At 36.9% G+C, this 14,453-nt stretch overlaps 1 long non-coding RNA gene across 1 annotated transcript in view; it reads left to right on the plus strand.

Annotated features, from left to right (window-relative positions):
- The window catches only part of LOC141559417 (uncharacterized), a 29,714-nt gene extending 21,607 nt beyond the window's left edge, over positions 1-8,107 (plus strand). The window contains exons 2-3 of the long non-coding RNA XR_012487398.1: positions 7,544-7,615; positions 8,042-8,107. This is a non-coding gene — a long non-coding RNA (uncharacterized LOC141559417). The remainder of the gene's footprint in view (positions 1-7,543; positions 7,616-8,041) is intronic.
- Positions 8,108-14,453: the final 6,346 nt, after the last annotated feature.

Below are 14,453 nucleotides of genomic sequence, written 5' to 3' on the forward strand. Positions count from 1 at the left end.
AAGGAAGGAAGGAAGGAAGGAAGGAAGGAAGGAAGGAAAGAAGGAAGGAAGGAAGGAAGGAAGGAAGGAAGGAAGGAAGGAAGGAAGGAAGAAATGGAGGGAGGGAGGAAGGAAGGAAAGAAGGAAGGAAGGAAGGAAGGAAGGAAGGAAGGAAGGAAGGAAGGAAGGAAGGAAGGAAGGAAGGAAGGAAGGAAGGAAGGAAGGAAGGAAGGAAGAAATGGAGGGAGGGAGGAGGGAAGGAAAGAAGGAAGGAAGGAAGGAAGGGAGGAAGGAAGGAAGGAAGGAGGGAAGAAATGGAGGGAGGAAGGAAGGAAGGGAGGAAGGAAGGAAGGAAGAAATGGAGGGAGGAAGGAAGGAAGGAAGGGAGGGAGGGAGGAAGGAAGGAAGGGAGGGAGGAAGGAAGGAAGGAAGGAAGGAAGGGAGGGAGGGAGAGAGGGAGGAAGGAAGGAAGGAAGGAAGGAAGGGAGGGAAGGAAGGAAGGAAGGAAGGAAGGAAGGAAGGAAGGAAGGAAGGAAGGAAGGAAGGAAGGAAGGAAAGAAGGGAGAGAGGGAGGGAGGAAGGAAGGAAGGAAGGAAGGAAGGAAGGAAGGAAGGAAGGAAGGAAGGAAGGAAGGAAGGAAGGAAGGAAGGAAGGAAGGAAGGAAGGAAGGAAGGAAGGAAGGAAGGAAGAAATGGAGGGAGGAAGGAAGGAAGGAAGGGAAGGAGGGAGGGAGGAAGGAAGGAAGGGAAGGAGGGAGGGAGAGAGGGAGGGAGGGAAGGGAGGGAGGGAGAGAGGGAGGGAGGGAAGGAGGGAAGGGATAAAATAAGAGAAAAAAACCATGAGACATGCTCTTTTTGAAGGTGAACTGTACTCATTATTGTAAGAAACTTTTTTCACTCCTTATCTCTAAAGATAACAAAATCAAACACCAGGTACTAGGTCCTAAAATCACTAGAATACAACATGTCTCTAGGAAGTCATGCTCTGTGAGAGCTGTGATCTAGAATCCTGTGTCTAGGATAAGTGGGTCATCCAGAAAAGAAATCTAAGGGTCCTCCTTTGTCTATTTTTCATGCTTTGCCATCTTTTTGATTGTAGCTGTTTGCTCACTGCCTTTTCAGCTGTACAATTCTGGAGGAGGGGACCTTGATGAGCACGATTTTTTTTGGATGAAATATTTAAGAAATAATTCTCCAAAGAAGTAATAAAAGAATTGAGAAGTTTTGTGGGAAGAAAGTGCACAGATTATGTGGGCATACACAAATTACATATGCACCCACAAGTTTTCAACACCTACACTGTGTGCTCACTGCTGTGCTATGTGGGCTCTGAAAGGAAGACAGAGGAACTATTAAGATTCAATCCCTATTCTAAAGGAGTTTATATTAAGTAATGCTTGAAACAGTTCAATGACTGCATAATATAAAATATTGAGTGCCCACACTAGTATTTTATGATTTCAGTGGATGGGAAAACCAGTGTATTCCAGAGTGGTCTAGGAAGGCTTCATGGAGGAAAGAAGTTTAATAAGCTGGATCTTGAAAAGAAACACAGCCTGGTACAGTAGAGAAAAATAGTTGACTTCAGGCCTAAGAAAACTTAGTTTCATGTCTTACTTCAGACTTATAGTAGTTGTGTAACTTTGGTCAAGTTATTTGACCTCTCAATCCTCCAAACAACTCTTAAACTAAAGAATACACCATTGGTAAAGAGAATATCTTCATTTGAAAGTTCCTTTTACCAACTGAAGTTACACAGATCCAATAATTGAGAGGGATTTAGGATTTTGAGATTTGAAATCATTCAAGAGAGGGGGGAAGGGGATGGGGGAGTGAGTGAGATCAGAGAGAGAAACAAGACAGGGAGAGAAAAAAGAAAGAAAGGACAAGAAAGTGAAAATAAAAAAGAAAAAGAAGCAAGAAAGTGAGAGAAAAACAAAAGAGAAGAGAAAAAAAGGAGAGGAAAAGAGAGAAAAGATTCAAAAAGAAGAGAAGATGAGAGGAAAAAAGCAAGAAATGAGAGGAAAAACATAGACAGAAATATATACAAAGAAAAAATTGGACACATAAAAGAGAAAGGAGATAATAAATGGAAAAAATGTCTCAGAAGAAATTGGAAAGAACGAAATCAAGACATGAGTGAACATTCTTGATGGAGGTAAGGGATTACAGATGTGAAATATTCCTGCACTTTCAGATATGTAAACTGGTTTTGATTTATAATTTGTCTATGTATGGCAATTTAGGGGAAATAATTATGATTAAAAAGATGGACTTTTGCTATTATAGAAAGCACAAAATGAGTACAATTTTATGAAAGTGATTCAGATCACTTTTCTCCTTTTCAATTCAGGGTTCAACTCATTGGCTGTCCCATATATACATACTCTTTGATAAACTCTGTAATATATACAATTACATGAATGTTGAAATCTTTACAATAGATATTTGTCATACATCTGGTCTTTCTTGTAATGATGGATGATTCAGTCTTTTCTGAGTGACTTCAGATCTCTTCCAGGATACTCTACAATGGTTTGAGGCTTGAAGCAATTGATTTTGTTGTGTTGTGTTTGATTCTTCATGACACCAATTGAGGTTTTCTTGGCAAAGACATTAAAATCATTTGCCATTTCCTTCTCTAGCTCATTTCCAGATGAGTAAACTGAGGCAAACAGCTTGACTTGACTTGCTCAGGATCATATAGCTAGTAAGTGTCTGAGGCCAAATGTTTCAGTTTGCTGTCCTAAAGCAATTAATGCAATCATCAATGAATCTTCCAGAAATATCTGGAAGACTTCAGCATCAACAAGGAATCCCTGCTTTAACTTCAACTTTGTGTTGGATTTTTTCCATCACAGTCAAGTCAAAGAAATGAGTATTTAAGTGCCTACTATTTTCCAAGTACTTTACTAAGTGATGAATATTTGTGGAAGTCTTTTATATCTCTTCTGTTGTTTATCAGAGGATCATTGAACAAAGTTCTGGTTCTAAAGACATAAAGGTGAAATAAGATACAATCATTACTCTCAAATAGAGAAAGAAATGGGACTATTTGATAAGTGGGGTGGGGATGGTGAAGAGGAGAGATAGAGACTTTATAAGATGCATACATAGAAATTAGTTGCTTTTTCCCTTCATAGAGACTTCAGAGCATTTTCCTCTGGTTAAGATTAAGACTTTTTTCTTGGTTTAGCTGAGAATTCATCTCACTCCCTTTTGAAGAGCTCATTTATATAGGACTTGGAGTTAAATAAGACCTGAGTTCAAATCCTGCTTCAGTCATTTAGTATATTTCACCTTCTAGAGTTTATTTCCAATTCTGAAGCATAATTATAAAATTTTGAGGATTAAATAAGATAATTTATATATGGGGCCGCTAGTTGGCGTAGTGAATAGAGCACCAGCCCTGAAGTCAGGAGGACCTGAGTTCAAAATTGCTCAGATACTTAACAGTTCCTGGTTATATGACCCTGAGCAAGTCACTTAATTCCAAATTGTTTCAGCAAAAAAAAAAAAAAAAAAAAAAAAAAAAAAATTATGGTATTTTATATATTTATATGTATTTATATGTATATGTATATAAACCTTAAAATACTATGTAAATATAATTCATCCCCAGTTTGATCATATGCAAATGTATCATCTCCCAGGGGAGTTCTTAGTGAGTTGTCCAAGCAATTATAGTAAGCTGACCTGAGTTGGATTTGTCTGTAATACCAGTCCTCTCTTATTTCAGATTTGATATTGGAATAAGAAGAATACTCATGTCATTGAACAATTTACTTTGCACTAACACAGCAAGGGTATGCTGTAAGGATACAATGGGGCTTAGCTTCTTTTCTATATGAAAATGCCTTGTCCTGTCTGGTCACCAGGGCTAGCTATCGTACATAAAGGTTATGATGACTCTTGTAGTCTTTATAAATCCACCATGTTGGAACAGTTCTGACTCTACATGACTGGGACTTTTTATGTCCTTAGGTGACCAGGAAGCTTGGACCTTTCAGGTCCCAGGGACAACTTTGTATCTTCTTAGGAAAAACTAAGACCTGTTTCAGGAAGAAAGAGACTGGCCTAACCCATGTTGTAGGAAAATACTAGTAGATATTATTCCTATTCCAATTTAGTATGAAAATAATATACAACAAGCATTATGCCTTGGGAGAAATAAAAGCTTCTGAAGTGATATTTTTGTGCATTCAAGCCTATTCCATAATGCCAAATGTCATCAGAAGAAAATACAGAAATGAACAGTTAAGAAAATTAATGAGACTGATCTAGCTGACATTGCCCTCCCATTTTGTCTCTGGAATATTGCCCTCGTAACTTCCAGGTGTGAATTGAAATTCTTTGGTTCACTGTCCAACCTTATGCCAAATAAGTCTTCTCCTTTGGTACATCCTGGTTTGGGGCCCAATTTGATTGCATAAGAATCCTGTATTTGTGACACCTTTTACTAATCACGTATTAGATCTAAGGCACATGTCAGAGCTATAAATAATGTAGTCCAATACCAGTTAAGCCTTCAGCTGTTAGTGGAACCTCATGCGCACTAAGGTTTCAAAATATCAGAATAGTTTAATGGAAAGAGTTGGAAGCTGAGTCAGAAGATCTGTTTCTAATCTAGGCTGTATGACTAACTAGCTGTGTTACTTAGGCAAGACAAAAACTTCTGTGTCTAAATTTCCTCAACTGAAAAATAGTTATAATAGTAATGATATCTGGCCTGTATTTGTCAAAGGTAGATTTAGGAATAACATCGAGAAATAAATGTGAAAAAAGTAAATATGTTATTATTATCCACATTAAATGATAATTATTCCCATTAATAATTTATATTTATGTAGTATTTTAAGATTTGCAAATAATTTACAAATATTATCTCACTGTATTTACATAACAACCTTAGAAAGTAGGTGCTATTATTATCTAGTATTATAGATGAGGAAATTGAGGAAAATAGAGATTAAATGACTTCTCCAAAGTTACACAGCTGTTTTAAGGTCAAATTTGAACTCAGGTCTTCCTAATTCTAGAATTAGCACTATATCCAGCTTGAAAATACTTATTGGTTATCTAAAGAGAAGAAATTTTATATATATATATATATATATATATATATATATATATATATATACCACATTAGTAAGAGACAGTATTGGACTTGAAGTCAAGAAAACCTGGATTCAAATCCCCCACTTCATAAATTCACTAGCTATATAATCCTAGGCAATACTGCTTATCTGTAGAATAAAGGATGTTGACTCAAGGACCTTTAAAGTGACTCCTAGTTCTAATTATATGATTCTATAATAAGAGCTCTCTTTAACAATGTGATTTAGGATTTACAAAGTATTTTCTTTCTTTCTCTCTCTCTTTTTTTTTTTTTTTTTTGGCTGAGTCAATTGGGGTTAAGTGACTTGCCCAGGGTCACACAGCTAGGAAGTGTTGTGAGGCCTAGTTTGAACTCAGGTCCTCCTGATTTCAGGGCTGGTGCTCTATCCACTGTAGCACTTGGCTGTCCTATAAAGTATTTTCAATGCATTTCATTTAAGACTCACAACATTAGGATGTAGATGTTTTAGACATCATCCATCATCACCATTTTATAAATGGATAAACTGAATCCCTAAGGAGGAGAAATCACTATTCCAAGGGCATTGTCTCAACTGTGATTTTCAATGTGGATGCAGATTAAAAATTGGAATTAATTTATATAGTCTTGGAGAGTTGGTTGGGGGCATTGAGAGATATAAAATGATTTACATATGCTCCCACAGTGAGCATGTAACTAAGACAAAATTTTAATCTTGGTCTTCTTAAAGACTGGCTTCTATTCCCTGTCTGATGCTGCCTCTCTTAAAAGGGTGCAATGAATAAAGTGTTGTATTTAAAGTCAGGAAATTTTGAGTTCAAATCTGATCTCAAATATTTAAGAGCCATGTGATGCTTTGGCAGGTCATTTAACTTCTGTCTCCCTCTGTTTCCCAAACTGTAGAATGAATGTCATAATAGCACCTACCTACCAGGCTTGTTGAGAAGATCAAATGGAAAAATAGCCCAGTGCCTGATCCTAGTGGATATTATATAAATGCTAGCTTCAACTCATAGTAGTCATTAGTGATGCCATTTCTCATAATTTAGCCATGAAAATTTAAAGGAATCACAAGTTTAAAGAAATCTCAGTGTCATAAGATTTAGAACTAGAAAGGGCCTCAGGAACCTCAGTTCTCTAGAAACAAAACCTAGGTGTCCTTCTCCATTCCTTATTCTCATCCTTTCTCCATTTACAATTTTTTCTCAAGTTCTGCAGATTTTGCATCTTTTGAAAATATCCCCCTCTCTCCCCTAATACTGCCACCACGCTGTTGCAAACCCTTATCACCTCATGGGACTATTGCAAGAACTGTTTGTAAATCTGCTTGCCTTCTAAATCTCTCCTCACACCATTAAACTTAACTTCTGAAAGTGCCATTCTGACTATGTTAATATCATCCCTCCATTTAAAAACTTCTTTGACTCCCTATTGCCTTCTGAATCAAATATAAAATTCTGTTTTGCTGTTAAAGCTTTCTATAACTTGTTCCAGAGCAGCTTGGTGGCAGTAGGCTTAGAATAAGAAAAACTAATCTTCATGAGTTCAAATCCAGCCTCATATACTTCCTACCTGTTTGACTCTGGGCAAATCACTCAATCCTGTTTGCCTCAGTTTCTTCATCTATGAAAATGATCTGCAGAAGCAAATGACAAACTACTCTAGTATCTTTCTTTGCCAAGAAAATCTCCAAAAGGGGGTCATGAAAAGTCAGGCATGACGGAAACAACCTAACAACAACATAACCTGTTCCCCCTGCTTTTCCAGTCCTTTTACACCTTATTTATTGCCCACATATTTTATGATTCATTAACACTAAGCTCCTTGCTTCTCTTCACCTAAGACTATTTTTCAACTCTTGGCATTTTCACTGTCTGTCCCCTTGCCTAGAATCATCTCCACCTCTTATGTTCCTTCATGTCTTAGTTAAAACTCCACTTTCTATAGGAGGCTACTCTGTTCTCCATTGATTTTTCTCCCATTTAACCTGAACTTACCTAGTTTGTACATAGTTGTTTATATGTCTTCTCCCTCATTTGAATATAAAATCTGAGAGGAAGGACTGTATATTATCTTTCTTTTTCTCCCCAGGGCTTAGCACATGTCTGGCACAAAGTAGGTGTTTAATAAAAATTCACTGAATGATTTATTTTCAAGGTCACAGATGTGATAGGTAACAGAACTTGTATTAAAAACCAAGAATTCAAATTCTCCATAAATACACTTTTCCCTGCTCAGTACTATGAGTCTACCTAAAGAAGTAATTTAATCTCTATTTTCCTCAATTTCCTCATCTATAATACTAGATAATAATAACACCTACTTTCTAAGGTTGTTATGTCAATGTAGTCTTGATATGACACTTCCTTAAGTTCTTTCACTCAACACTGTCAAGTGCATCACGCTGTAATGCTGGTAAAAGTGAAAAGTGGTAAAGAAAGGAGAGACATTTATTTTCTATTTTTAGGTCACTGTGTTGATTCCTTGGGATAAGAGAGAGACAGAGACAGAGAGACACACAGAGAGACAGAGAGAGCCTGTAAGTTTCCCTGCCTCAGTTTCCCTGAATTGTAATACCTCAGTTTCCCTGAGTTATTATGCTATACCTTGAATAAAATATTGTGGCCACCCCACCCCTTTCCTTATCCCATTAAGCTCTGGTCACTCTGAGTCATAAAGCTCCCAGGTGGCTTATTTCAAATGCTTGGGTAGTGCTATCTTTTGCCCCAGGCTCCTCCTGTCTCCTACAAGACTTGTACTTGACTCCCAACTTGTCAGAATTAAAAAGTTATGGTTCTTTCCTGGAATTTCCACTGACCCACCTTGCCTTGAAACCCTATAAAAATTTCTGGAATTACTGGATGCTGGATATTTGAGACAAGAGTCCCATTCAGCCAGCTGGCTATGGCTAGTCCAAATTCTCTACTATTAAAATATTAAAAACCTAATCTCTGTCTTTCCTCAGTTTCTCTGGCATTACAAGACAGAGACAGACAGAGACAGAAAAAAGAGGAGGAGGAGGAAGAGGAGGAGGAAGAGGAGGAGGAGGAGGAGGAAGAGGAGGAGGAAGAGGAGAAGGAGGAGGAGGAAGAGGAGGAGGAAGAGGAGGAGGAGGAGGAGGAAGAGGAGGAGGAGGAGGAGGAGGAGGAGGAGGAGGAGGAGGAGGAGGAGGAGGAGGAGGAGGAGGAAGAGGAGGAGGAGGAGGAGGAAGAGAAGGACAAGAACAAGAACAAAAAGAAAATCTCCTCTATCACAAGAGCAATTAATTGGTGCTACATGTGAATATTTTTAGAAGCAGAAATTGAAGAAAATGAGCAGAATATTGGAAATTTTTTTATCCCATTAGCTAGAGATTTTAGGGGATCATAGGTCATTTTTTACAGTTGTTTGGAATTATAACCTTAGTCTTTAACTTTGTGTCTCTATAACTCTTTTTTCTTTCTTCCTTAATTCTTTCCTTTCTGGGACCCCCTTCTGGTGGGGCAATTGGAATTAAGTGGCTTTCCCACAGGGTCACACAGCTAGGAAGTTTTAAGTGTTTGAGACAGATTTGAACTCAAATTCTCTTGATTCCAGAGCCAGTGCTCTATCCTCTATGCCATCTAGCTGCCCTTACTCTGCAGATCTATAAATTGTAATTTATAACCTACTGCTGAAGCCAAAGTCCTGGGGCATTGTGCCTTTCCCCTTTTCTACCAATACCAACCTTTTTTGGACTCAAGTATGCAGAATTTGTGTTTAGTCCTGAAGAAACTCAGTCCCTAAGAGAAGATGTGAGTCCCCTTTACACTTATACCAACATACTTATTTACCAACATACTTAAAACTTAGGTTTGACTTTTGTTTAGGGCACTTGATTTATAATGTAAATCAGTAGTAAGACAAATATTTATTTCCTCCACACAAAAGGAAAAGTAAACACAAAAGGTTCACACGGGCAATCAACGTAGGCCAAATCTAAATGAGACTTAGCCCAACAACTTAGATTTGAGGTTTTGTTATGCAATAAACATTTGTGAGCCATAAAATACAATTAAAAATCAGTTTGCTAATTAGAAGATAAAAGAATACTTTTAAAAGATTCCATTAAAAAAAAATACTATTCTATTCTCCCTGAAGTATCAGCATTACAAACTGCATTCTTAGGCAGATAACAATAAGCAATATAAAGTTTCTGATTTTCAAATGCCTAATGCCCCACAGGCAGCTAGGGAGCAAAATGTCCTTACTTTACCCTTAAAGGACCAACCCAGCCTGCATAAAATGGATATGGTTGCTATCAATAGCCCACTTTTTTAAGGCAAAATTTCCAAAAATTTTCAGAGATTTTCTACAATTAAAATAATCTTAACAACACCCTCAGCCACAAGCAGCACTAAAGGAGAAGCTTAATACAAACAAAAATATAAAGCAATAAAACAAAGAGACTTCTTAAAATAAGAAAAGAATGATTCTTTGGGGATAAAACTATTCTAATGATCAGAAGCAGTACCAGTGATAGGGTACAGCTTATAGGAAAAATTTAGCAATAATCCCTAAGTCCCCTGACTTTAGAGAGCTGTTGTTCTAATAATATGTCTGTCAATGATTCTCAAGTCTTCTGTCTTTAGGATACTCCTATAAACATTGCTGACTGTCAGATAGATAATAGTGATAACCAAATTCCTGAGACCACTCCTCAGTTCTACCTCTGAGCCATAAAATCAGTATATCAGTGACAGGAAGAATTAGATTAGTCTCCTTGCTCCTGGTTCTTTGGTAAATTATTTTGAAACAACCCACTTCAATTGGTGTTACAATAACAATAAACTTTGCCCCTTGAATTAGAGATGGGTTCAAGCCTGCAAAAATTTTTTAAGACACTTCATTACACCTGTCTGCGACCCCCAACCTTTTGGAGTCTTTTTTGAACCTCAACACCAAGAGATCAACTTCACCAAATAGATAATGATACTTCTGCATCACTGGTTCACATCACATGTCTGGATAATTTTATTTAAAATAGTTAAGTGGTTATACCTCTCTCTAAAATACAAACCAAGGTTAGTATAGAAAATTCCAAGATGAGGAAATTGTACCAAAGTACATTGGTACTTACTGTCTTAAAGAATTACTAAGACCACTGAGGAGTTAAATTTTATGATGAGGTCCTGGGTAACTAAGTGGAGTTGGCAGAAAAAGTCTGACTAACAATAAAATTATTCTCTGAAGGACTGATGGGGATTAGCTCAACCTAACAGCCCAACCTCTATGGAGGTTTAGGTAACTCCACCTTACTGTATCTAATCAGATGTCAACTCTCCCCCTACTCAGCCAGGGTTTCCTGCCTGGTGACATCTTTCCTCCCATCCCCCATGCCTTATGATTCTTATAACTAACTCTTTTAGGATGCTATGGATTTTAGCCTACCAGTCAATGGTTTACTCCTACATCGTGATATATTCCCTTTATCTTGGTTAAATGTAAATTCCACTGGGTAGCATGTCTTTTCCACTGCTAATTGTTAAAATCTCTTTCCTTGCCAACTACATGCTCTCCCAAATCTATTTCATATTTACCACTCCTGGTTGTACCTCTTCATTTTGTCTGTAATCACTTTTCATAAATAAATATATCTTTTGGCAAAGAAAAAGACTGCTATGAATTCATCACATGGTCAAACTCTAGCATTTTTTGCTAAACCACTCAGTCCCATCATTTAGTGCCATTGCTCATACCAATCTCATCACTAGGGTCACTCAGCCAATATGTAGCCAGACTTGAAGTTAGATCTTTCCAATATGAAAATGGAATAATGTCTTTCCTATTCATGTTGATTTGCTCAAGCTCCCTTACTATTCAGAAGAGACCAGACTGATCTGGGAATCAGAACCAGTCCGGCAAGAGATAAACCTGAGTATTCGTTAAGCTGTGTGTCAGAAGTTCTTTGTGGTATTGGCACATTGGAAGTTCCTTGTGCTGTTGGCATACTGAATCCAGAAATTCCTCTGCTATACCAGATAACCAATGCAGACTGATTCATGTCAACTCCCAGTTCTGAAAAACAATCCAGCCCAGGGATGACTTGATAAAACCATTATGTGATTACATTCTCACCCTCTGATTTTTGTCTTTATAATCCCTGTTGCCTATGCCCACCCTGAGCTCAGTTCTAATTTGCTGCCATGTATACATGTCTACCAACTTGTATGGAGCAGTATTGACCCCCAAACAATCAGTTCATTTCAAGAGTAAAGAAAAGAAAAAAAGGGTTTATTAGTGACATAAACTGATATTTTTGTGGGAGCTGGAAACTGTATCCCCTTGGGGGAATTCCCAGATCCTGGGAAAAGCCTTCAAACCCCCAGTTAAGTGGTTTTATTCAATTGGAGAATTTGGTCAATCACTCTCCATTGAATTGCCACAAACAACTCTCAGTGGTTCAGACTCCTAGTTAAGTGATTTTATCCAATTGGAGATCTCAGGGGCAGCTAGGTGGCGCAGTGGATAGAGCACCAGCCTTGAATTCAGGAGGACCCGAGTTCAAATCTTATCTAGCTGTGTGACCCTGGGCAAGTCACTTAACCCCTGCCTAAGGGGGAAAAAACAAAACAAACAAACAAACAAACAAAAAAACAAAAAACAATTGGAGATCTCAGCCTGAGGCACAGACAATGTAACAGTGCTTTGTGTCCCCTTGATCTTTGTGGGGAGTGGGCCACTGGCTTTGGGAAAATTCCTAAAGTGATTCCCACCTGAATCTCAATCCCTCCCCATCCTTCCACTGGTTTTGGGAGACTCCCACCTTCAATTGATCTGGAAAGTAGTCTGGCTTGGGGAAACAATCATTACCCTTTATTGATTTGGAAATTAGTCCCTCAAATAGCTTCTTAGAAAGCTAAATAAAATCAAAACTCTGTATCCCAGTCTTTGCTAACTTCCTAATCAGGAACTAGCCCACTGAGATAAAGAGCTTCTCAGTGAAAATAAACTTTTTTTTTTTTTTTTTTTTTTTTTGCCAAACCTTGCTTGGAGACCGGGACTGCGAATTCCTTCCCAAAAACCTGCTGGTCTGGGGACCCCTATCACTGTTAGGGTATCTCACCCCTCAACTAAATACTTAACATAATGACTAGTTTATGCTGAGCACTGCATTATTATTATTTATATAATTGAATGTAATTGTTTCATACCTGATAACTCAAAAGTGTTTTTATAATGCCAAAGATAACAAGATACGTTTGGGTTTTTTAAATATGCGATGTGAGGTACTTTCTCCCATCTCATAGCATCTTCCCTTTAATGATTTCTTTCTCCTGGTTAATTGGGAGTTCCACTAGGGAATTAGTCTGTCTCCTTATTAATTGTTAAAAACCCTTTTCCTTCCTAACTCCTGTGTGCTATTCACATAAATAGGAAAACTTTGTAACCTCTGATGGATGTCTATGACATAAGTTCTGTCACAAACTAAATCTCTCTTTTGCTCTCCCAAATCTATTTACTATTCTTGCTGCTTCTTTTAAGTCTTCAGAACTACTAATCTATCATCTATTTTATGCATGTTTAAAGCCACAGAATATGGGTAGTTCTAATTTAATACTCCCATATCATGGCATATTCCTGTAATAGATTCTTCCAAATTCATTTCCTTAGTAATCCTATTGCTCTCTCAAATCTATTTCATTTTTTGCCACTCCTTTTCATTTTGTCTATAATCTTTTCTAAATAAACCTATCTTTTTGGTAAAGAGAATGGAGATTGTGAATGTCACATGCTTCTTTTGACCTAGGAATTGCTACTTTGACCTCATCGTTTATAAAAATTAATAACTTGTTAATTATTGTTATTGTTGTAATCAAATAAGACTTTGTTAAGTCTCCTTTGTAAGCCTACAAGAACTCTTAGAACTGTTGAAGGGTAAGAAATGTTGAGGGGTGAGAGATACTCTAACAGCGATAGGGTCAGTTTTCTGGCAAAAAAAAAAAAGGGTTTATTTTCACTGAGAAACTACTTCCTCAGCAGGCAGCTTCCTGATTAGGAATTAGCAAAGGTTTGGGTATAGAATCTTGTTTTTTTTTTATTAGCCTTCTATGGTTTGAGAATAGGAGCAATTAGGGGCTAATGTCCAAATCAATAAAGGGTGATGATTGTTTCCCAGACCAAAGTGATTCCCAGATCAATTGGGAAGTGGAGATTTCTGTGGGAACCAGGTAGCTTTCTCAGAGCAGGGAAATTAAGGTAGGTGGGGATCATTTTTAGGAATTTTCCTAAGCCAGATGGCCCACCCTCCATAAAGATCAGGGACAGAGTCCTTATTACATCAGAATTCTTAGCATCATATAATCATAAATTTTTATCAATCCTTACAAGAGAACTGTCTTGTAGAATTTCTGATGAGTAAATGAAATGTAAAATGCAAATCCTTGCATTTCAATTCAATATTAAATATCACTATCAATCAACATCAATTCTATAAGGTAGAATGGATTTTATTTAAGATTATTTGTCTGTCACTTGTGGAAGTTTTACATATCTTGAAGCAACTTAGTCTTAACAAATTCTACTCTTAAAGATTAAATTTGCTTTAAGGGTGAATACAAAATATCTTTAGAGAAGAATATAATTTGAAGTTTAAATGAGCTATCACATATTCACTGCCCCTGGAAATAAGATAGGAGAATTATATAGAAAAGGCTAAGATGAACTCTTCTTATTTTATTTTCTCATCCAAGAAATCTGTCTAACTAGTTCCATATGCTATACAGCTTCTAATGGCATAGGCCTTGAGGACCAATTCTGATGCTGCAATAACCATGTCCCTGCTTATAGCTCATCAATTTCTATTATCAGAGTAGACAAAAAGTGGAAATTTGACATTGCCATACTGAATTATTTTTATTAGGTATTAGAATCATTAATTCTTAGAATACTACCAAAGGATTACTATACAAGTTCTAAGTGGGAAAAATCTTGTTTCGATTAGAATTTGTTGTCATTCCACAGCCTAAGCAAGAGTTAAATTAATGCTTGGACTTGTTTTATACATACATACATACATACATATATATATGTATATAGGATTCAATTTCTGAAGTATCTTACTCTTTCTGAATGATATGATATAATTAGGCAAACAGACTTGTGAAACAAAGATGTAAATCTATTAAGTTGTGAGATTAAAGTTAGCAAATCTTTTTTTGTTGTTGTCTTAAGAAATAGGATTTTAATACAGAGAGTTATGTTGGTGAAGTCATAATTTATGAGCTATTTTATGTTATTTCTAATGGGAAATCTCATTTTATTTATGTTTGTTATTTGATCTGGAATTTGAATATGTGTAGAATTATATAAACTACTTAAGTCTTAAAGAGGTTCCCATCATTTAAAGGGGTTTGGGG

Source organism: Sminthopsis crassicaudata, chromosome 3, assembly GCF_048593235.1.
Source record: "Sminthopsis crassicaudata isolate SCR6 chromosome 3, ASM4859323v1, whole genome shotgun sequence".
Taxonomy (NCBI): domain Eukaryota; kingdom Metazoa; phylum Chordata; class Mammalia; order Dasyuromorphia; family Dasyuridae; genus Sminthopsis; species Sminthopsis crassicaudata.